The sequence below is a fragment of the Phodopus roborovskii genome, unplaced genomic scaffold (assembly GCF_943737965.1).
Source record: "Phodopus roborovskii unplaced genomic scaffold, PHOROB, whole genome shotgun sequence".
Lineage (NCBI taxonomy): Eukaryota > Metazoa > Chordata > Mammalia > Rodentia > Cricetidae > Phodopus > Phodopus roborovskii.
Window position 1 is genome coordinate 29,430,939 of NW_026126540.1, and position 22,209 is coordinate 29,453,147.

Below are 22,209 nucleotides of genomic sequence, written 5' to 3' on the forward strand. Positions count from 1 at the left end.
ACGGTTCATTGTTAGTTGATGAATCACTGTCCTCAGGAAAGAACTAGGGAAGTTAGGGGCTTCCCCTCCCAGTTTCTCTATCTCTTAGCAAACTGAAGCCTTGTAGAGTTTTCCTCTGTTGTCTGAAAATGGTGCTGTAATTGTTATTTGTTCTGAAAGAGCAGAGGTCTGTCATCCTCAAAAAACCAAACAAACAAAAAAACAAAAACAAAAAAAAAAACTTGAAATAGGGTTTTGGCAAAAAGATTGATTTGTATTAGTTTTAATTATATGTAGGTTTGTGAATCTGCATGTTGGAATGAGTATGTGAGTGAAGGTGCCCATGTAGGACAGAGGGATCAGATCCTCTGGAGCTGGAGTTACAGACAGCTGTGAGCCACCTGATGTAGGTGCTAGGATTCGAACCTGGGTCCTCCAGAAGAACAGCAAGTACTCTTAACTAGAACATTTCTCTAGGCTCTACATGTTTTCATAGCACTGTGGTAGATAGAGCTCTAAGATGACTCCTAATGACCCTGAACCTACATAATGCCCTTGAGTGGGGACAGTACCATGAGATCTCAAGCCTAGGATTATTTTAAGTTTTGTAGAAAACAAGATTTCATGTGGTGATTGGGATCCTAAGTCAAAAGACCTAATGAATGTACCTCTCACAGGGGACAGAACTTTTCCTGAAGAAAGACATGACATAGAGGGTTTCTATGCTGGGAGGGTTCACTTTTGTGGGACAGAGAAGGCATTCATGTTTCAAAGAGTCAGATATCTGTAAGAGCTGAGAGAAACCCAGGGACAGACAGACAGACAGACAGACAGACAGACAGACAAGGGCATTCTCGGTTCTGCAGTTAAAAATGGACTGAACTCACTTAACATGCTAAGAAAACTGGGAGTGAATTCTTCCCTGGAGAAAACACAGCTTGCTGATGCCTAATTTCAGCTTGTAACGCCTTGGACAGAAGACCCAGCTGACTCCTGCCGGCCTCCTGTCTGTGGGAACTGTGGAGGGTTTAAACCTCCACACAGGGCTCAGGAAAAGACAGATGTGTGGAACGACAACAATGGTTCGTGCTCTTCTTTTGCATAAATGCATTTCTGTTCTGAAAGAAAACAAACTGTGGAGACCAAAGAGCCAGAACTTCAGCAGGAAAACAGACTCTGCATAGCTCTGCGTGGTGCCCGTGGCAAGGAATTAATGGGGCTTTCCTCCTGGCCAGAATGGAACCTGGGAAAATGACAGATAAGCAGTTTTGTGTTTTGTTTTATTCCCTCTTGTTTTCCTAGCAGTTCTGGGGGTGGGATTCAGGGCCCTGCACAGGCTAAGCAAACAGTATACTGCTGAGCTGCAGTACCAGCCCTTAGAGGAAACATCAGGAGATGCTGGATCCAGACCAGAGCAATTGTTGGCTTGTCCGGCTTCCTATGGCGGGAGATGCCAGTGGTGCGTGTCCATGGCTACCTCAGATACCCGTATGTTAGCATTTCTCAGAGCCAGAACCTCGCAAGTCCTAGAAGCACTGAGTATTTCTCAAATATTTGGTCATGGCTCCCTCTGGGAAAGGCTTGGAAGAAAATTAATGATGCCCAAATGATAGTTTTGCAGGGCCCCGATCCTCCTCAGAAACCCAGTTTCCACTAAGAAAGCCATCCAGAGAGCTGAAGGAAATGTCACAAAGCCAGTCTTTGTAATGATTACACTTCTATCCTATTTCATCCCCACCATCGGGATCCCTCCCCAAAGTCAGTTCCCCACCTCTGTCTACTTTGAAAGGTAATTGCCATTGTCTGACCTCTCCTCCAACATCCTGTCTTTCTCTCTGCCATCAGAGAATGCAAATCTGCAGTGGCATCTCCCTCCACCATTGCTTCCAGCCACATGAGGCATGCACCGAGGAGATGAAGGACTTCATGCGCTAGTGCTCATTTGGACCATGCGTTTCCCTCCCTCCTTCCCTCCCTTCCTCCTTCCTTCCCTCCCTTGATTCTGCCTTTCCTCCATTTCTTCCTTCTCTTTCTTCCTTCCTTCCTCCTTCCCTCCCTCCTTCCATTTCTTCTCCCCCCCTTCCATCCTTCTACTTATCCGTTGGCAATTTTAAACATACATAATAATCTTAGTCATCTCCCGCCTGCCTGCTGCCTTTCCCCTCTGTGCCCACTGCCGTGGAAACCCTTCTTCCTAAGCAGTGCCCTCCTACTGCCCTGCCACTTGTGTTTGCAACCCACTGAGTAGGATTGTTTGCATGAGCCTGAGTAGGGATTTAATTACTAGATAAATAACAAACAACTTTTCAGTAGCACTCTGAAGAAAATGACTCTTTTCCAGCAACTGTTACTTGCCAGTAGTCCCCCACCCCAGGGAGTGTGGGACCTCAAGAGTTGTTCCTCCACTCATGAGGAAATATTGATAGGACCCAGTCTTGTGCAGGTGACCACAAATGCAGTTACTGCATATGTGCAATGGCATGCCATACCCAGAAGATGACCTTGTCGAACTTATCTCGACATCTTCCAGCTTACTTTCTTTCCAGCCACTCTTCCTTGATGTCCCTTCAGCCCCCTCTTCGACAGTTCCCTAAGTCTTGGGCATGCTATGTTTTGTAGATATACCCATTGGGGCTGGGCTCCACAATTCAGCAGCAGTGTATTTCTTAATGTCGAAGTGAAGAGAGTGTCCCTGGAGCCAAAGAAAGAAAGTCAGAAATGGTGAGAAGGAGACTCAATGAGAGGGGCTGCTGAAGCAAGGGAAGGCTTCAGCTACCCCAGGATAGCTCTGTAACAACGAGGAGGAGGAGGTATCAGGACTGATCCTGGGGAAGAAGGGATTGCATGGGTTAGACATGTCAAGTAACGTTGAGGTCAGAGCAATCAGGCTCAAGTGTGTGTTGAGTGTCCAGAGAATACTGAGCTAAGGGAAGAATCAAGAGAGGGAATGTCTGAATGGAGCCATTGGCATGAGGTACAGAACCACGGGATGCATCAGCCACACATGGCTGCTGATTTCCCCAGCTAGAGCCCACAAGCCCCGGCTATGCTTTATTTCCACGGAGTGATTCTTCTTCTTTTTAAAGTGAATAAAATCCTTATTAAAAAGGATGTTTAACTTGATTGACTCAGACATTTTAATGATGCACAAATATAGCAAACCATTGTATTATGTAATACCCAACTAGTATGTTCACTTAAAAATTAGTTTATATATTAAGTTAAAAATAAGTTAAGCAAATGAATAAAAAAAGGATTTGGGCTAAGAGAAATCAGGTCTTTTGCTGTATGTTCATGTTATAAGGCAAGGCAATCTCTATTACTCTCTCATATTTTTTGATTTTGTTACAGAATCACTGAGTAAATCCAGATGGCATATTTTTATTTCACATAGATAAAATAAAACCTTGTTTTAATAGATGAGGCAATCCTTCTTTTAGACTTCTGCTACTCTGTGAGATTTTTCTTATCACATTTTCTGGTTTGATTGGCATGTAAGTGTTGCGTGCTGAACCTTGCCTGAACACAGTAAAAAGATCTGTTGTGGTTAGACAACAAGGATGTCCATTTGACAGAAATGGTACAAAGCAGTTCTTTCAAACAGACTCTAAACATTTAGTCTCTATTTCAGTAGAGGGGAGTCTGAACATGAAACCGGAAGGCAGCCTTTCTCAGCCTCCAGAGGAATTGGGTCAGCTGTACGACTAAGCAAGGAAGCCAACCAAAACAGTGACACAGTGATGGATGCTGAGCATTGCATTACTGGCCTTATTTAATGTTCCTAGGCTGCCACAAGGCCTTGGGAACTGTGACTTTTTCTTGTAGTCTAATAATAAGTTTTCTTTCAGGCTATATGGGTTCTTATGGGTTTGGCATTTGTAAGTCATTGTTTGTTTTTCACTAATACCCAAACAACATTTATTTGTAAGACAAACATTGTAATTTGATATAAAGGAAGCTTTTTAATTGAAAACAGAATCTCTGAGAGTGCACCATATCCAGATTATAGTTTCCCCTCCCTCTACTCCTCTGCACTTACCCTCTCCTCCAGATCCACTCCCTTTCTGTCTCCTTAGAAAAGAACAGGCTTCTAAGAGAAAACAGTCAAACATGATAAAATATAATAAGATGAAGCAAAAACTATCATTCGAAGTTTCACATGGCAACCCAACAGGAGGAAAAGAGTCCCAAGAGCAGGCATGAGTCAGAGACCCACCCATTGTCACGGTCAGGTGTCCCATGAAACACTGAGCTAATGGCTACAATATACATGCAGAGGACCTGGTGCAGACCTGAGTGGGCCCAGTGCTTGCTGTCTCAGGCTCTGTAAGCTCATGTGCTCCTTGCTTAGTTCACTTCCAGAGCCATGTCCTTATGCTGTCCTCCATCTTCTCTGGCTCTTTCTACCTTCTCTTCCGCAGGATTCCCTGAGCTCTGAAGGGAGAGATTTGATGGAGACCTCCCATTTAGGCTCTACACATAATGTCTGGCTGTGGGTCTCTGCATCTATACCATTTGCAGCCCGACAAAAACTGTGATGATGACTAGATAAGGCACTGATTTATAAGTATAGCAGAATATCATTAAGGATTTTACCCCCAAGGTCTCTGGGCTATCTAGTCTCTGGCTATTGGTAGAGTGGGCCTTAAGTCAAATCAGACATTGGTTGGATATTCTCACAAATTTTGTGCCACCATTGCCCTAGCATATTTTGCAGGCAGGACAGATTGTAGGTCAAAGGTTTTGTGGCTAGTCTAGTGTCCACGTTTCTACTTTAGTACCCTGAAAAGTACCTTTCTGAACCAAAGAGACTAGAATGTAGGAGTGAAGGCTCCATGTAGGTAACAGCTTGACTTCTCCATATTCAATGAGTTGTGTAGTTGCTGTCTCTGGCAATGCCCCCCACCTCTGGCAGTTGGTTCTGAACATATGGGTTTGAGGTGTTTATAGGTCCAAGTGTTGATTTCTGGGTTTGTCTTTGTTGGCTGGGTGTTTTGTTCCTTGGCTGGGTGTCTTGCTTCTTCATTTCTGTTTCTCCTTTGACTTTTCAGTGTGATGGTTGTATGTTGCCCGTTTTACTGACCTGTTCAGCTGGTGTGTTCTCAGGGAGTGCCTGCTGGTGTTGGAGGCTGGGATACTGTAATGAGTTGGGGAAGGAAGATTAGGAGGGGATGCTATGGGATCCACAGGAGATCTGTGTGGGGTAGGTGGTGGTAAGGCTGCTGCTGGGGTTCTGTTGCAATGCTTGCTTGCTTGGGATAAGTCTGAGGGAATAGAAAGCAACTTCTCTTTTCAATTCATTCACTTGAGTTTGAGCTGGCTCAAGTGTATTTTTTTCCCTCATCATCACTAAAATCCTAACTACAACAACCTGTCAGAAACTGGGGGGCAGTACAGTCACGCCCTCCCTGGATTCAGCTTTACCATCTCCCCACGAGAGGGTACTGCATTACCTCCACGTTATCCTCTGGCTTGGACGTCCTGTAACTGCTTCCCTTTCAACTAGTTTGCTCATGGAAGCACATACACTAAGGCAGCCAGTTGTCTAACCCTTGCCTACTCTCCTACATTCCTAGGGCTATTTCAGATAAGAGACTCCTTCCTGGGTTGCTACACTCATAAACACTGGACCAATTCTAAGACCATCTGTTTCCTGGCCAAATGTTTGCCATGTGGTATGTACATAAAGGGAGGATTCAGGCAACAAACATGTGTTTTATAAACCATGATGCCATAAAGAGAACACAGAGGATGAAAGACTTTGTAATAATGCCATAAGAGGGATTAGATTTAAGCCTAACCCAGTAAAGCATGGCAATAAATCCTTATCTACAAGTTGCTTCAGGTGGCACATGCCTGGAGTCCTAGCTAGTCAGAAGACTAAGGTAGAAGAGTCAGGTAAGCCCAGAAGTTTAAGACCAGCCTGAGCCACATAGTGAGATTGATGAGATTCTCTCAGGTAAGGACACTTGCTGCCAAATGTGACAGCCTGAATTCGATCCCCACAGCCCACATGGTGGAAGGAGAGAAGTGACTTCTGTAAGCTATCTGACTTTCACATGTATGTAATTCACAGGCATGCACCCATTCACACATGCACACACAATCACAGGGAGAAAAAAGGTTGCTTTCTGAAAATGAGAGATGTTATCATTCTGAGAAAAATGGATACACACACACACACACACACACACACACACACACACACATATATATATATATATATGTTTGACTATACACTTTGACTTCAAATTTGATGCCAATTTTCTTCCTTATGGCATTATCTCTCCGTTTCTAGCTGTTAACTCTGACCAGGGCTTGTGTTTCTCCAGATGTGATATTTGGTTTTGCTACCCATAGCTTCAAAGGTAAAGACAGAAAGATTTGTTTGCCCCAAAGGCAAAGGTGTTGTGATGAACCAAGGAAGCATACCCCCTTGTCCCTATGGTTAACCCCTAAGGTCTGCTATGTCCCGAGTACTCTGTGTGGTCTCATAGCCCCTCACTCATTCCTTATACAGTTACGAGCCTTCCAGAACCCCAACGTTGTGGCAGTGGTATAAGGAAAGGGTCTCCTGTATCACATGCCCATGCCTCTAAATTCACTTACATCTCCAGTTAGAAAAAAAATGCACACATGCCGAGAGGCCCTTTGGAACCAGTGAAAACACCCTCTTCCTTTATATAATAATGGTGGAATTGATGTATGCCTTGAATACTTTGGGAAAATACATAGCTGATTTTTAGAAAACAAACTACTATCTTTTGTATGGCCCTTTAATTCCAAAGTATTAATCCAACAGAAGTGAAAACATAGGTCCACAAAATAATTTATGCAAGAATGTTTTATCCATAAGAACAAAATCTGAAAGCGTTCAAGTATCTCTCACTGGGAGAATGGGCTAATAACCCATGATATTCTTGTTCATTGGGGTTAAAAAGTAGCAACACCTGGTACATAAAGTAACATTGGGGTAAGGAGATGGCTCAGCTCCTGATACACAGACAGCACTGGAGGGGCAGATGGCTCAGAAGGTAAAAGCACTTACTCTTCTTGCAAAGGACTCAAGTATGTTTTCCACCTTGCTGGACAGCTCACCACCTGTAACGGAAGCTGCAGTGGAATCCAGCATCCTCTTCTCGTATCTAAGGGCACCTGTACACACACACACACACACACACACACACACACACACACACACACACACACGGTTGGAGGTGTCTCTTAAAACTCCCAGACCATTTTTATTTGCTTTGAGTGACCCTTGAAAATGTTCTTAAGTGAAACGAGCTGGGCTTACTCCTTAACATATTCTTTATTTACATTGACAGAAATAAAATTACAGTGAAAAAAATCAGAATGCCAGATGGTATAGTGATGTACTATATCTTCATAATATCTGGCCCACAGGTATTTGTACACTTTGACAAGTCTCAACTAGTGAATATGAATGATTTATGCATTTCATTGTGTGTGAAGTTTACCTCAAGAAACCTAGAAACACTCCCTTGGTAGAGGGTTGGAATGCTTCAGTATTTAGAAGGAACAGTGCATCAGTTCTTAGTATGTTTGTAACTTATTTTTGAAATATATCAAGAAACTAAATTGGTTTGCTGGGTTGGCAGCGAGGAGATGAAATGTTCATAATAAGTTCAGGGGTTGGGTATGCAAGTAAAACCATCCCACAGCTGTAAATCTTCAGTTTTGCTTTATGTTGGAAAAGGCAGGTAGCAATGAGATGCTGCAAACATCTGGAGAAGCTACATCATTGCCATCTGCATCATCTATCATCCACATCCGGAACAGCTCAGCCAGAATAAAACAGTCCTTGGTAATCAATTTGCAAATGGCCTTTTTTGGCTACGATCTCCTGGCATCAAGATAGGGCAGGCCAGAAGCATCAGTGGAGCTACCTAAATCACAGTTCCCAGTTTTTTACATAAAATTGCTGTAACCCACATGAACCATTACTTGAAAGGTAGTTCTGGGTGTCTCTGGAGCTAGACCTGGTGGTTGGCTCATTAATCTTAGTATTTGGGAGACTAATGCAGGAGGGTTGAAAGTTTGAGGCCTGCTGTCAGGACTACCCAGCAGGACTCTGCCTTGGAGTGGGGGGAGGGAGGAGGGAGGGCTGTGTGTGTGGTGTCAGGAGTGATTCTAGGGAAGCTAATTTGTTAAACATACTGATCCTCATCACCTTCCCCTAGTGTATTCAGTAAACATAGATCAAACCCTTTCCTCATGACAGGTGTTGGAACTGAGCAAGGAGCCTCCCTGTTATTGGGCTCACAATAACAACCTTTCTGTACCCCATAGTTAATCCTTCCTGCCACGTCTTCATGGAGGACTTTCCTTGGGTTTGACTCTCAAGCTCTGCATAAACAAACCTTCTAGGACAGTGTGAGTCTAGGAGAGCTATGACAACAGGACTCCCTCACAAAAGACATTTTAGATCAAGGACCGTGGCTGTTGCTGCTGGGAAGTCATGTCCCAGGAACCTCTCCTGCCAGCCTGGCCCTCTCCCTACTGTAGATTCCATCCTCTGCACTACAGAAAGCAGGTGAATGGTATTAGTTTGTAGTCCCAGCATTGGAGGGGGTTGGGGGAGGAGAGAAGATCAGGAGTTCAAGGTCATCATTCACTATATAATGAGTTCCAAGCCAGCCTGGGATACACGAGACCCTGTCTCAGACAAACCAAACAAGTCTATTCATGGGTTGACCTTTCCTTTTAATATTTAGATGTGTATAAAAGCAAAGAAAAAAATCCTATAAATCCACCTCTCAAAATAAATGGTTAATGTTCATTTCCCATCTTAAAAGAAATTTATCTACTATTTATTCAAGAGATAAGACATGTTTTGAACCTCAAAATTAAAAGGCCTGGGGGCACTGAAGGACATAAATATCTCCTAGACTTGAAGGCAAATGATAACAATCTCTTTCTTATCATTACTGTTCGTCTCAAAGAAGTTAGGAAACAGAATGAACTGGGCGCTTTGGTGGGGACTCTGAGGGGAGGGCTTGCTCATAAATCGAAGGGAGATGGAGGTCCTGAAGGTTTACAGTTCACCCGAGCCTTTCTGTTATTCCAAGTATAACCTCTTCAGAAGACTGCCTTTGTATTCCACACGAGCAAGGCTTGACTAGACTCTAGGGAGTGAAGCTCTCCCTCTCCATCTCCAGCTTGTGTGGGTGCAGAAAGAAACCCAATGTTTTCAAAAGCACCTACCTTTTAAAACCTAATATTTAGACAGTCATCAAGAAGGCATTAGCAAATGATAGCAAGGATGTGGACCAAAAGGAGCCATTATACACTACTGGTAGGGACACTGCCATTGAATACAAACAGAGATGGTCACATTAAGTGAATTAAGCCAATCTCAGACAAATACCATGTTATCTCTCGTGTGTGATTCCTAGGTTTTTCAATAGAAAAATGAAGTCATGCATATATATATATATATGCATATATATGTGTGTGTATACATATACATATATGTATATGAGTCATGAATGTATATATGGCATGGAAGTTGAAGTCAAACTGTCTAGGGATGTACATTGGTGTTTGATTTTATTAGGTGAATGCTGGAGGTCCCCACATCAGAAGCAGCAGTAAGAACCCCTCTGCTATGCCTGCACCCATGGAGCACAACTCTATTCATCTGTTTCCCTCAAAGTCCATTGAGTTAGAAATGACCCCAGAAAGCACCCACTCCTGCCCCATTTTTCTAGAGATTAAGAAACTGAAGCCAGAAAAGGGTACTAGGGCTCTGGCATATGAATTGGTTCCCAGGAGGTAATTAAAAAAGAAAGATAAAGCATAAAATGTATCCTCTTAATTGTTTGAATCAGTCAATTTGGTATTATACACACACACACACACACGCGCGCGCGCCAAGCTATCTACACACATCCTTCATCCTGTAAAACAGAAACACTGTTCTTTAAAATTCTCTTCCTTTCTCTGTCCACCACTGCAAACTATCAACCTTATTTTCTGTCTCTAAATTGCCTTGAGTAGATGGAACTACACAGTTTATCTATGAGTGATTTATTTTATCACATTTATCTCCACCCCCATACCCAGACTCATCCATACTATGTACCACAGAACAGTTTTCCTTTTGAAGACTGAATGGTCTTCCAGGGTATGGATACACTGTGTTTTGTTTATCCATTCATCTGTTGGTAGATACTTGAATCTGCTGCTAGATAATTTTAGCTATTGTGAATAATATACTATGAGCATGGATGAGCAAGTATGTCTTCAATATCTTGCTTTTAATTTTGTTTTTTAGGTCTTACTTCCTTATTAAGTCTGGTTGGAACTCATGTTTAGCCTTCTAAGTCCTGGATTGATGGACATGATTCACCATGTTTGGCTTCTACTCATTTGTATATCTACCCAGAAGTAAACAATAGCCAGATTATATGGTGTTATTGTCTGGATACTAATCCCCCCCAAGACCCATATCTGCAAACATGTTCAGCCGTCTGCTATGTGATTAGGAGGCAGTGGCTCCTTCCTGAGGAGCAGTTATTAGAAGGATGTTAAGTCGTTGGGAGTGACTATGCCATTTTGCATTCCCACCAGTGGTGCACAAGATTTGGGGTGGGTCCTTGGAATGAAATCCCTGTGGATACAGAGGGACACTGTAATTCATTGATTAAATATCGCAGTTCCTTTGTCTTTTCATTCACTGGTGGACTCTTGGCTTAATTCTGAATATCATCTACTGTAAATGGTGCCAAAGACAGAAGTATCCCTTCCAAGTGGTATGGCTCTATCACAAGGGTGATGATGTCCCTTCCACATGGTGTGTGTGTTTTGTTGAGTTTTAGGACTAGCTACGTATATCAACTATTGATCTCTCATCAGACCCATGGTTTTCAAATATTTTATCCCATTTTGGGGGGTTACATCTGTTAAGACTTGGGCAGTTTTCAATCTCCGTATTCATGAGAGTTCCCGTCCCCTTCAGGCTCACTGGTGCGGGACACTCAGCCCTCTGGCATTGCTGGCAGGTGTGGAAGATGGTTAAGAAGCTGGAGAGATGGCTCAGTGGTAAGAGCACTGGCTGGTCTTTGAGAGGAAAATGGTAAAAATGTTCTAGAACACAAATTTGCCATTTTCTAAAATATCTAAGTCTATCTGTATTCCATAGGAAAGAAAGTCTTACTGCACATGAGAGGAAAGTATTCACTGAAAAGCTTATAAAATTTAGTCAGAAACTGGAAGAAGCCGAACTATCCACTATTAGGTCTCAAACCCAGGAAAAAAGGCTGAGATACCTAATAACATATCTAAAAGGACTCTGGCCACCAGGTTTTCCTAGCAACCCTCAGTCCCTACTTGTTACAGGGTCCTCCTGGCTGGCATACCTCCACTCCTGCCTTGACCTCTCCTCCCGGAGCTGGGCTGCCCTCCCCCAGAGGCTTGTCCCTGTATAATCCAGCCAATTTGACTACATGACCCTATTTACCCTCTTGGCTCTTTTTGTCCCCTTTTGGTCTCGCTCCTGGCTTCCTGGTCTCCTGCCTCCCTCCATCTTTTTCCTCACATGGCCTGGCTCAGTTTGGCCATGTTCACTCTGGACTTTCCTAGATGTCTCTGTCACTTGCTTCTGGCTGTTTTCTCCCTGTCACTGTCATCTACAATAAACTGTCTCCTCCACTATACCTAGGAGCAGTCATGTCTTCCTCTGCATTACTTTTCTTCATTCATCCATCAAGTAAAAGTAACAACATATATCTTGGACTGTATTCATGTAATAAAATACCACTCAGTAACAGGAAAGAATAAACTACTATATTAACGCAAGCTAAATGAATCATATTGAGTGGTCCAGGTAAAAAACAAACATTATATTATTTCATTCATACAAAATTCAAAAAGTAGAAAGACTACTTTCTAGTGATGAGGATAAAATAATGGTGACACAGGGAAGAGCAGGAAGGAATATGCTTCAGGGCAAAGGAGATGTTCCCTGTCTTGTTCTAGATCAGTGGTTCTCAACCTTCCTAATGCTGTGATCCTCAGATACAGTTCCTCATGTTGTGGTGATCCCCGTCATAAAATTATTTGCATTGCTGCTTCATAACTGTAATTTTGCTATTGTTATGAATTGTAATGTAAATACTAATGGGAGATGTCATTCTGTATATGTTTCTCATACTGGTTAATAAATAAAACACTGTTGGCCAATAGGAAAGGAGGATAGGAGGGACTAGGAGACAAGGAGGAAGAGGAAGTAGTAAGGAGGAGCCAAGATGGAGAGTCTGGAGAGAGCAATACGCAGCAGCCGACTCCCAGTAAGAAGAACACGTGGACATACATAGATTAACACAAATGGGTTATACTTAAGACAGAGCTAGCCGATTAAAAACTATCACCAGGCCAATAGCATTGTATCAAATACAGAGTCTCAGTGTGTTATTTGGGGCTGGCGCAGCGGCAAAACAATACCAGGCGGCGGGTAAAAAAAACTGTACTTCTTACAAAATACCTGTGTTTTCTGGTGTTCTTGAGTGACCCTGGTGAAAGGTGGTGTGACCCCAGCGTTGTTGGGACCCACAGGTTGAGAACTGTTCATGTAGCTCATCATTAAACAAGTATATGGCTAGATATTTAACCTTGATAAAATATTTTAAATGGAAAAGAAAGCAAAAGTAAGTCAGGGAAAGCACATCTTCATCTAGGTATTTTGAGAGACAGACATGGGGATATTTGAAATATAAAGAATATTACTTTAAAACTAAAAAGGAACAGTAAAGGTTTGGGGCATTGAAGAATTTCAAGGCCATCAAAATCCAAAGGGAAATAAAATGAGAAATGAGAGGAAGGAAGAAGTGTCACAGGTTATGCCCTCTGGTCAAACAGTCTTCTGCAAGGAGCAGGCACTGACTGGTTCTCACATAATCCGGTCATTAAAGATGTTTACAGGCATACACTCCATCTCTACAGCAACCTGGAGAGGCCAACAAACAGGAGAGACATCCTGTACATGCAGTGCTGGAGCACAGTCCTGTTTGATCCCAGACTAAACAGTCCTCCACCACTCACAGGACCAATGCAGCCAAACAGGTGGGCTGCAGGGGACACGCCTGGAGCCAGGAAGCCAGACGAAGGATAAGGTTCCAAGAGCCGGTGCCAGTTCTTAAAAACTAGAGACTGAAATGAGCCATGTAGGACCTGAACCTTTAGACAAAGCAAACCTCCTCCGTTTTAACGGTAAAGAAATGAAAGAGCAACATCATGTATTATATATACATAGAACTCATATTCTACAGTTGACAATAGTATTCATGTCCTGATTGGTTTTCCCAGCAGCCTGGTGAGATGGGTAGGAAATAGATAATTTCACCTTGTTTATCTGTTTCCTAATTACTGAGGTAAACTATACCATTGTCTGTCTCCTAAGAACATAGTTATTCAGGTTGGAGTTATTCCTGTCTTGAGCTGGCTGGGAATAGTGAATATGATCTGCATGTTTAATGTGCACTGAACAGCCACACACACAGAGAATCTTATTTGCATGTTTAATGTGCACTGAACAGCCACATGCAGAGAATATGATCTGCATGTTTAATGTGCACTGAACAGACATACACACAAAGTATGATCTGCATGTTTAATGTGCACTGAACACACACACACACAGAGTATGATCTGCATGTTTAACATGCACTGAATAGACACACACACGCACACACACACACACACACAGAGAGAGTATGATCTGCATGTTTAACATGCACTGACAGAGTATGATCTGCATGTTTAATGTGCACTGAACAGACACACACACACACAGAGTATGATCTGCATGTTTAATGTGCACTGAACAGACACACACACACAGAGTATGATCTGCATGTTTAATGTGCACTGAACAGACACACACACAGATCTGAATGTGACTGGTTTCAATAACAGAGGAATGACAGTCTTTGTATATTATTATGATTTCTGATCAACATGATACTGTGAAATCATAACATAAAAATACAATTCTAATACTCCCATTCTCACCAGGCTTCTGGGGCTGTGACAGAACTTATAAAACACTAATGAAAATGAAGGTAGACAAGTTTGAAAAAGAGTGAAATGATACATAACCCCCCATCTCTCTCTTCCTCTCCCTCCCTCTCTTCCTATCTACCTGTTTCAAGCATACTGCTAAGAAATAGTAATTCTGATAAACATTTAAATGTATTACAGTCTCCAGTTTTAGGATTTCTGTTTCATTATTTAAATACACTTTGAAATGCTTCATGATTCTTTCTTTTCTGACAATCTTTTGCATATTTATATGAAAATGTAAAAAGTACATTGTAAAATGTAAAAAGCTAATGGTTTATGTGGACATGCTAAGTGTTATACACCATCCCAGGTATCTCAATATGCTGAGGCTGGCCCAACTTATTCATATGGATTACCACATAAGTGCCAGACCTACAGATAAAGATGTACTTGAGAAGAGATACCCTGTTCATGGCCATAGGCTTCTAAATAACTCCCATCCTCTCTGAGAATGTTGTTAGAGAAGGAGTTGGTTTAGAGGGTAATAAGGCCAGAGCTGATGAAGGCTTGCAGCTTCCATCATGGTGATGGGTCCTCTTTACATGCCACCTGATGCGCTCTGACTCGGTAGAGCTTTCCATGAATATAGATAGCAGATTGCCTGTGAAGTGGAGGGGAAGGGGGTTGGCAGTATGCAACCTGACCCTTACATGAGAGATGAGCGAGTGGGCAGGTACTCTGTGGTCCCAGGCTTCTTCAGGCTGGTTGTTAAAGTTAATGAACACTTTCATGGTGACTCATTTCCTCTCTCCTGATGTACGATTTGCTTTAATATCAGCTGATAAAGGTATGACAGTATGCCTTGCTTACCTCAATGTTCATGGTCAATATCTCTGTCAAATACAAACAAAATCTAAGGTCATAAAAATTGTGCCCTATAAAGGTGGGGGGAGCAATTTTATTTGTTTTGAGACAGGGTCTCACATAGCCCAGGTGGACCTCCAGCTCTCTATGTATTCAAAATCAACCTCAAACTTCTGAGCGCCCTGCCTTTACCTCCTGGTGCTAGGAGTTTTCAGCGTGCACCACTATGACCACTTTACACCTACACCACGCTAAGGATTAAACCCAGGACTTAGTGCACACTGGACAACCATTCTACAGACTACACTAGATTTCCAGTCTGAGCACAGTAATTGTTCAAAAGTAATGAGTAAGTTGGGCAGTGGTGGCCCATGCCTTTAATCCCAGCACTCCAGAGACAGAGACAGGTGGATCTCTGGAGTTCGAGGCCAGCTTGGTCTACAAACTGAGTTTCAGGACAGCCAGGGCTACACATAGAAACCTAGTCTTGAAAAACAAAAATCATGCCATTTTCTTAGGGTTTAGAACTGGAATATAATTAAGACCCCCTCCCCTTCAAATGGCCACTTTAACACATCAGATCTACAAATCTTTCCATCCAGGTCCTTTCTTTCTTTCTTTCTTTCTTTCTTTCTTTCTTTCTTTCTTTCTTTCTAATTCTCCTTAAATGCAACATTCTTTGATCTCTTTCTCTCATTCGTTGCTCCATTGTGTACTGCCTGCACCTTCACTTCTGCCTGGCTGAAGCTCTTGCTAATGTAATATTTACATAAAAACCACAATAGAAACAATACTCCTGAAATGCTTCTAGCAGGTACCAAGTGAGTCCCTGTCATTCCAAATAAGGGCACAGATTGTCCTTGGCTTCAAATGAAGAAAGGCGACTACCTGACTCAAAAATGGGAGTTTTTTTTTTTTTGTTTTTTTTTGTTTTTTTTTTTTTTTTTTTTTTTTTTGGGTCATGCAAGCTAGAAGATGAGGAGGTCACTGCCATTCAAACGTCAGCCAGGAAAAATTGAGTCAGAAAATCATGCTATAAATAAGTCAAGAGAACCCCCAGATGACAGCCTTCTTACTACAGTGTACCCAAGCATTAGCAGAGACACTGTTGTTTGGAGATAATAAGTAAATTCAGCTCAATCCAAGTTCAACAGCTTTGCTCCAAACCTCTGCATGGTTCCCATGAGTCCTCAGGACTTTCTTGAACAGTGTCTCTGTCTTCAATCTTCCTGTGAATAGAAACTCTTTCTTTTGTTCTATAGGAAACTTCCTACAACCTTCTTGGTCTGTGCTTTGTGGTATAGTAGCCCCTAGAGACACATGGCTATTAAAAATGAAGTTTTGTGGGCTGGGGACGTAGCTTAGTTGGCAAAGTACTTGACCAGCATGCATGAGGCTCTGGGTTCAACCCCTAGAATTGCATAAAACCAGACATGGTGTTGAATGCACTTGGGAGATAGAGACAGAGGAATCAGAAGTTCAAGATTATCCTCAGCTACAAATTGAGTTTGAGGTCAGCCAGCTTGGGATACATGAGATCCTGCTGGTGGAGGGGGTTGGGATGGGTGGGGACTTTGCTCTTTCAAAGTTTAATATCCAATTGCTTATTCTCACTAGTCACTTTCCAGTTTGATTGATAAGCACCTGTGGTGAGTGGCTCCCTGGGGGCAGCACAGAGCACAGATTGAAATGTGTCTGTTGGGCAGTCAGAGTGATACATCATGAATTGATGAGGAGAGTTCACGAGTAGGGTAAAGGAGGAGAGACTATAATGTTTCATCCCAAATGCACTTTGACCTAATCCCTTTCTTTTCCTTCCCTTCCCTTCCCTTCCCCCTTCCTTTCCTTCCTTCCCCTTCCCTTCCCTTTCCTTTTGGTGTTGCGATTGAACCACACTCTCACACAAGCTCAGCAAGTGTTCAGCCGCTAGCCCTATTTAAGCTTAATTAGCCACCTGCCTCTGTTCAGAAGCGAGCCCTTCACCATAGTGATGTAGCAATAAGTGTGTTTCTATTTGGAGGAGACTGGTTGGAAGCCAGTCATGACATTGACACAGGTAAGAGGTTTTCAGCTGCAAGTTAAGATTTCTCTGCAGAGGAAACAAACATCTCTTTTAGAATTATGTTCCCAAACTTACTAAGTAATACTTCTCTCTGTGGGGCTAAAAAAAGGTGTGGAGGGGAGGAGCTAAAAAAAGGTATGGAGAGGAGGAGCTAAAAAAGGTGTGGAGAAGAGGAGCTAAAAAAGGCATGGAGAGGAGGAGCTAAAAAAGGCATGGAGAGGAGGAGCTAAAAAGGTGTGGAGAGGAGGGGCTTAAAAGGTGTGGAGGGGAGGGGCTAAAAAAAGGTGTGGAGGGGAGGGGCTTGTAGCAAAGGCTCTTTCAGGGGTGGCTGGTCACACTGGTCAATACCCTTTGCTGAGGATGGGCTCATACAGGTGAGAGACATTATGAGTCCGCACTGTGAGTGACCTGGAAATGCCATCAAGAAAACAGACACTTTAAACAAAGCACCGACACATGAGCTGTTCAGGAGGCATGGCCCCCATCAGAGTGGAGAACAGGAACACTGCCCAAAAGCAAGCTGTACCTGGGCTAGGGAGACAGCTCGCTTGTAAAGAGCTTGCTGTGCAAGCACAACGACCTGCATTTGACTCCCAGATCCTAGATTTGGGGAGGGTGGACAGATTCTAAAACACCTGAGCTTGGCCTCTGTCTCTGTCCACACACTTGCACACACACGGAAGTATCTTCCTGTCCTTTTCATCTGGTACCTTCATCTACACACCCAGATCCTTGTGTCCATTGAATTAACTAAGTAGTCCATGTATAAACATGGGCAAATAAAGAGAGCGGAGGATGTTGCAAACACAAAAAAGGCCTGAAACCTGGCCTGACATGGCGACTTGTGGGCAAAGAGGGCCATGTGTTGATGGAGCAGTCGCTGCCAGTGCAGAAAGCATGAGTGGCAGGGGCCCGAGACGCGGAGGGTTTGATTAGTCATGTCCAGAGTCGGAGTGAATATGGGGCTCAATGGCAGTTTTCTTCTTTTTGAAACTTTTTTTTTTTAAATTTAAAATATTTAATTTTACATATGAGTGTTTGGCCTGTTTATATGTATATGTGTGTACTATGTATGTGCCAGCTGCTTGTGGAAATCAGAAGTGGGTGTCGGATCCCCCAGAACTGGAGTCACAGGTAGTCATGATGTGGGTGCTGGAAATCAAACCTAGATCCTCTACAAGAGCAGCCAGTGCTCTTAATGGCTGAGCCACCTCTCCAACTCCCTCAACCGCAATTTTCACTGGAAGCATAACATCAGGTTTTCATGGTCAAGAATTCCGAGAAAGGGCTGGAGAGATGGCTCAGTGATTAAGAATACTAGCTGGTGTTCACGAGGTCCTGAGTTCAGTTCCCAACAACCACATGATGGCTCACACAGCCATCTGTAATATGATTTGGAGCCCTCTTCTGGCCTGGAGACATACATGCAGAAAGAACACTGACACATAATAAATAGATTTTAAAATAGTAGAAAATATTAAAAAAGAAAGAAAGAAAAGAAGGAAGGAAGAAAAGGAAGGAAGGAAGGAGGATTCCGAGAATTCATGCCGTCAAATATTTGTGTGTATGTGATGGGCATGGTGGGGGAGGAGGATTCGGGCACATGTTGATGTGGAGGCTGTTCTTTTCAATGACTCTCCGCCTGATTCCCTGAGACAGGCTCTCTCTGACCAGTGGCCCTGTGATCCACTGCTCTTCACCTCCTTCTGGGATTACAGGCACCTGGCACCACACCTAGCTTATGGGGTGAACTGAGCTCGGGTTCTCCTGCTATGCAGCCCACACTTCACCCCCTGAACCATTGCCACGACCTTCAGATGCCTATTTTCTAAGAAAGTCTCAATTTAATCAACACTGGACCTTGGCAGGTTCAGCCTCATGTCAACACTCTCGAACCTTGGTGGATATTGCATGCTTCTTTGGTTTCTATTCATATTGAAAATAAAGTACTGCTAACCTTTCCAAAATCATTATAATTACCTGTTACACTCAACACTTATTCCTCTAGTGAATCAAATTCTTTGCTTCTGGAATTCCCCCCCCCCAAAAAAGCATACTGGAATGGTAATTTTAATGATTCTATTGATTGCTTTTAAGTTCTTATAATTTACATTCCACTATTTTGTATTAACTCTTATGGCTGCCTGGCTAGATATAGAGTCAATTTCCTTCACACTTTGAAAATCATTTCCTAAAGCTGTCTTCACTTTGCTTCTCCATCTTGGTGCCATTTCAGCTCTTGTATTCTTTTCTTTTTTGTGTGCTATTTTCTTTTATTTTTTAAAGTTAAAATAGAATTACATCACCAACAACTTTCCATCCACCAACCTCCCTTTATGCCCTCTTGAAATCATGGCCTCTTTTTCTTTGGTTGAGGTTGCTAGTGTGTGTGTGTGTGTGTGTGTGTGTGTGTGTGTGTGTGTGTGCACAACCTGCTCAGACTATCTAGCAGCCTCATCCCTAGGGAGGAAAATGTATCCCTCTCTTGGCTTGGCATTACAGTTTTATTATTTTACCTTATACACGGGTGTTTTACTTGCATATATGTCACATATGTCTATGTATTACATGTGTGGAGTGCACAAAGAGGTCAACAAAGGTGTCAGACCACCTGAAAGTGAAGTTGCAGGCAGTTGTGGGTCTCTATGTGAGTGCTGGGAACTGAACTCAGGTCTTCTGCAGCACTGAGTGCTTTTAATAGCTGAGCCATCTCTCAAGTGTCCCCAATCTGATTCCTGACTCTTGAGAAGTAATTGTTACTGATTTGTGCATTTTAGATCTCTTGTTTTCTAAAGTGAATGTATGTTGTATTCACAGTTTCTTTTAGATCACTCCTTCATGGTAGTTAATGAGGCTTTTAAATTCAGATGTCTCTCTGACCCCTTATATTCTGAAACAGAGTCTCAATGCAGCACAGACCGCTTTAGAACTCTGCTATGCAGCTGGGGATGGCCTCGGGCTTCTGATCCTTCTGAGTGTTGGGATCACAAGTCCATGACACCACCTCTCCTTTTATGTCTGGGGATCAAATCCAGACCTTGCTGTATGCTAGAAGATGCTCTATCAATTGAATTTCACCCCTCACTCCACTGCCATGTAGCTCAGGCTAACCTAGAACTCATGATGGAGCCCAGTGTATCTGCAAATTCAGTCTTACCCCAGCCTCCGAGTGCTGGGATTAATGTGTGCCAGCCCTCATGTCAGACCAGGTTCCCTTTTATTCTCATGTCTCAAGTTGGGTGTGAGTTCTATCAGTGCTCTCCTTTTGTCCTGACCAATGGAGGTTCCGGTGAGAGACCTCTCACAGTCTAGACATAGTAACTCCCATGTTCTGACGCTTTTTGTCATCTGAAGTCTTAAAAACAGTGGCACATGGATCAGAGTAACAGTCAAGGTAGAGCTTGGCTGAAGAAGCTCTACCTCATCACAATGTTTTGCAAAACTTGTGTGTGTTCCTTCTGCATCAGGCCTCTGGGGCTGGAAAGGCTCAGAGTTGGTATCTGTACTCTCTATTGTACAGTGTAGCAGGACCTTTCCTATCCAGCTTTCTAAAGGGGAAAAGCACTGTGTATTAAACAGGTAAGCTCACCCAGTAATACCCTCCTTCATACTCAGATTAGGATCATGGATCCAAGAAGTTCAGCACATGTCCAGTGCTCACTCTGTCTGTCTGTCTATCTATCTATCTATCTATCTATCTATCTATCTATCTATCTATCTATCTATCTTGACATTCCTGGCTGTCCTGCTCACTCTGTAGATCAGGCTGGCCTCAAACTCACAGAGATCCACCTGTCTCTGCCTCCCCAGTACTGGGATTAAAGGCAGGTACCACCACCAACCGGCTGGTGGGTAGTAGAATCAGCCAGACCCAATGCTCTTCCCCTCGAGCATTGTCAGAGTGTTCAGGTCACTGGAAGAGGTAGGCTGGGAAAACTGATACACACTCTTCAGGGTAGAACATCTTTCCAGAAAAGAAAGGAAGACAAAGGTCACCCACAACACGAAGAGACAAAAAGGAGAGGAAGATTACACAACAGGACCAAGCACAAGTAAGTGAAGAAATGGGAGAGGAGAAGGGCAACTCTCAGACTACAGGATACTGTTGATTTTAATAACGCGGGCATTAAAGATTTTGTTTGCACACAGGGAGAGGTTCTGCTCTTAGCTAGACAAAGCTCAGTGTGTATTAGTTCTAAAGCTATCGCTTGAACAGTTCAGTTTTTCACTGTAGATAAGGGTAATTATTGGTAAATAACGTTATTGCTTCATGACCCGAACAGGTCATCACATCCAGAGGCAAGGAGGTATAAAGCTGCAGGGACCTGGGACCACTGAGGCTGAAGAAGGCAGGTTCTCAAGAGTGTTGCTTCCAACCAGGTAATCCTCCCTGCAGTGCAGTGCAGAAAGAGGGATTTCTGTGAACACCTGTTATTCTCCGCCAGGTACCTAGTGGCCACAACTCTGTTGCTTTTGCTGGGGGTGCTTGTTATAGTACTGTTTGGCTTAAATTAAATTGTTAATTTTTAACATCATCACCAATATTAATTGTGGTGTGGATGTCTGCACTTATGTGCGTGTCATGTGCGCATGTGTGCGTGGCGAGCTGGCATTAGGTAACAGCTCTGTGGAGTTCTCTCCTTCAGTCTTTACAGGGGTTCCAAGGATGGAAGTCAAGTTGCCAGGCTTTCATAGCAAGCATCTTTACCCGCTGAGCCCTCTCCTCAGCTCTGAGTTGAGTTGTGTATTTATTTATTTATTTTTCCTGCTCTTACTGAAAGAGAGTTGGCTTGGAGGCTGGGCCAGCAGTGTTAGGTGCCGTGTTGGCTCTGCCGGCTGGTATCTGTGAAACTTTAGAGAAAGTTACAGAATACAATGAGTGTCCGTTTGCTTATTGGCAAAACACTAACATTTGCAACTCAGCGTTGGAGGTCAGTATGGAGGTCAAACAGATGATAGGGCCTCACCAGATGTCTCAAATCCATTTAGTAAGGGAAGAAACGCTGACCTCCCTTCCTCCAGCCAGTCAATCTGAATGTTGGGTTCCAGGCATTTACATTTCAAAGGGTTTCAGAACTTTGAAATCCCACAGTACTTTTGAAAGGAAAGTTCAGTAAAAAAAAGTGCAAGGTTCACGGGATAATATAAAAAAAAATAAAAGCAAGTAGGAGAGGAGGGATTCTCCTACTTTGTTCACGAGGGCTGCAGATAGTTTCCAGAAGTCTCCAATTGAAATACCCTGTTGCATCGGCCCTCCTAAGCCATCATTTGTTTGA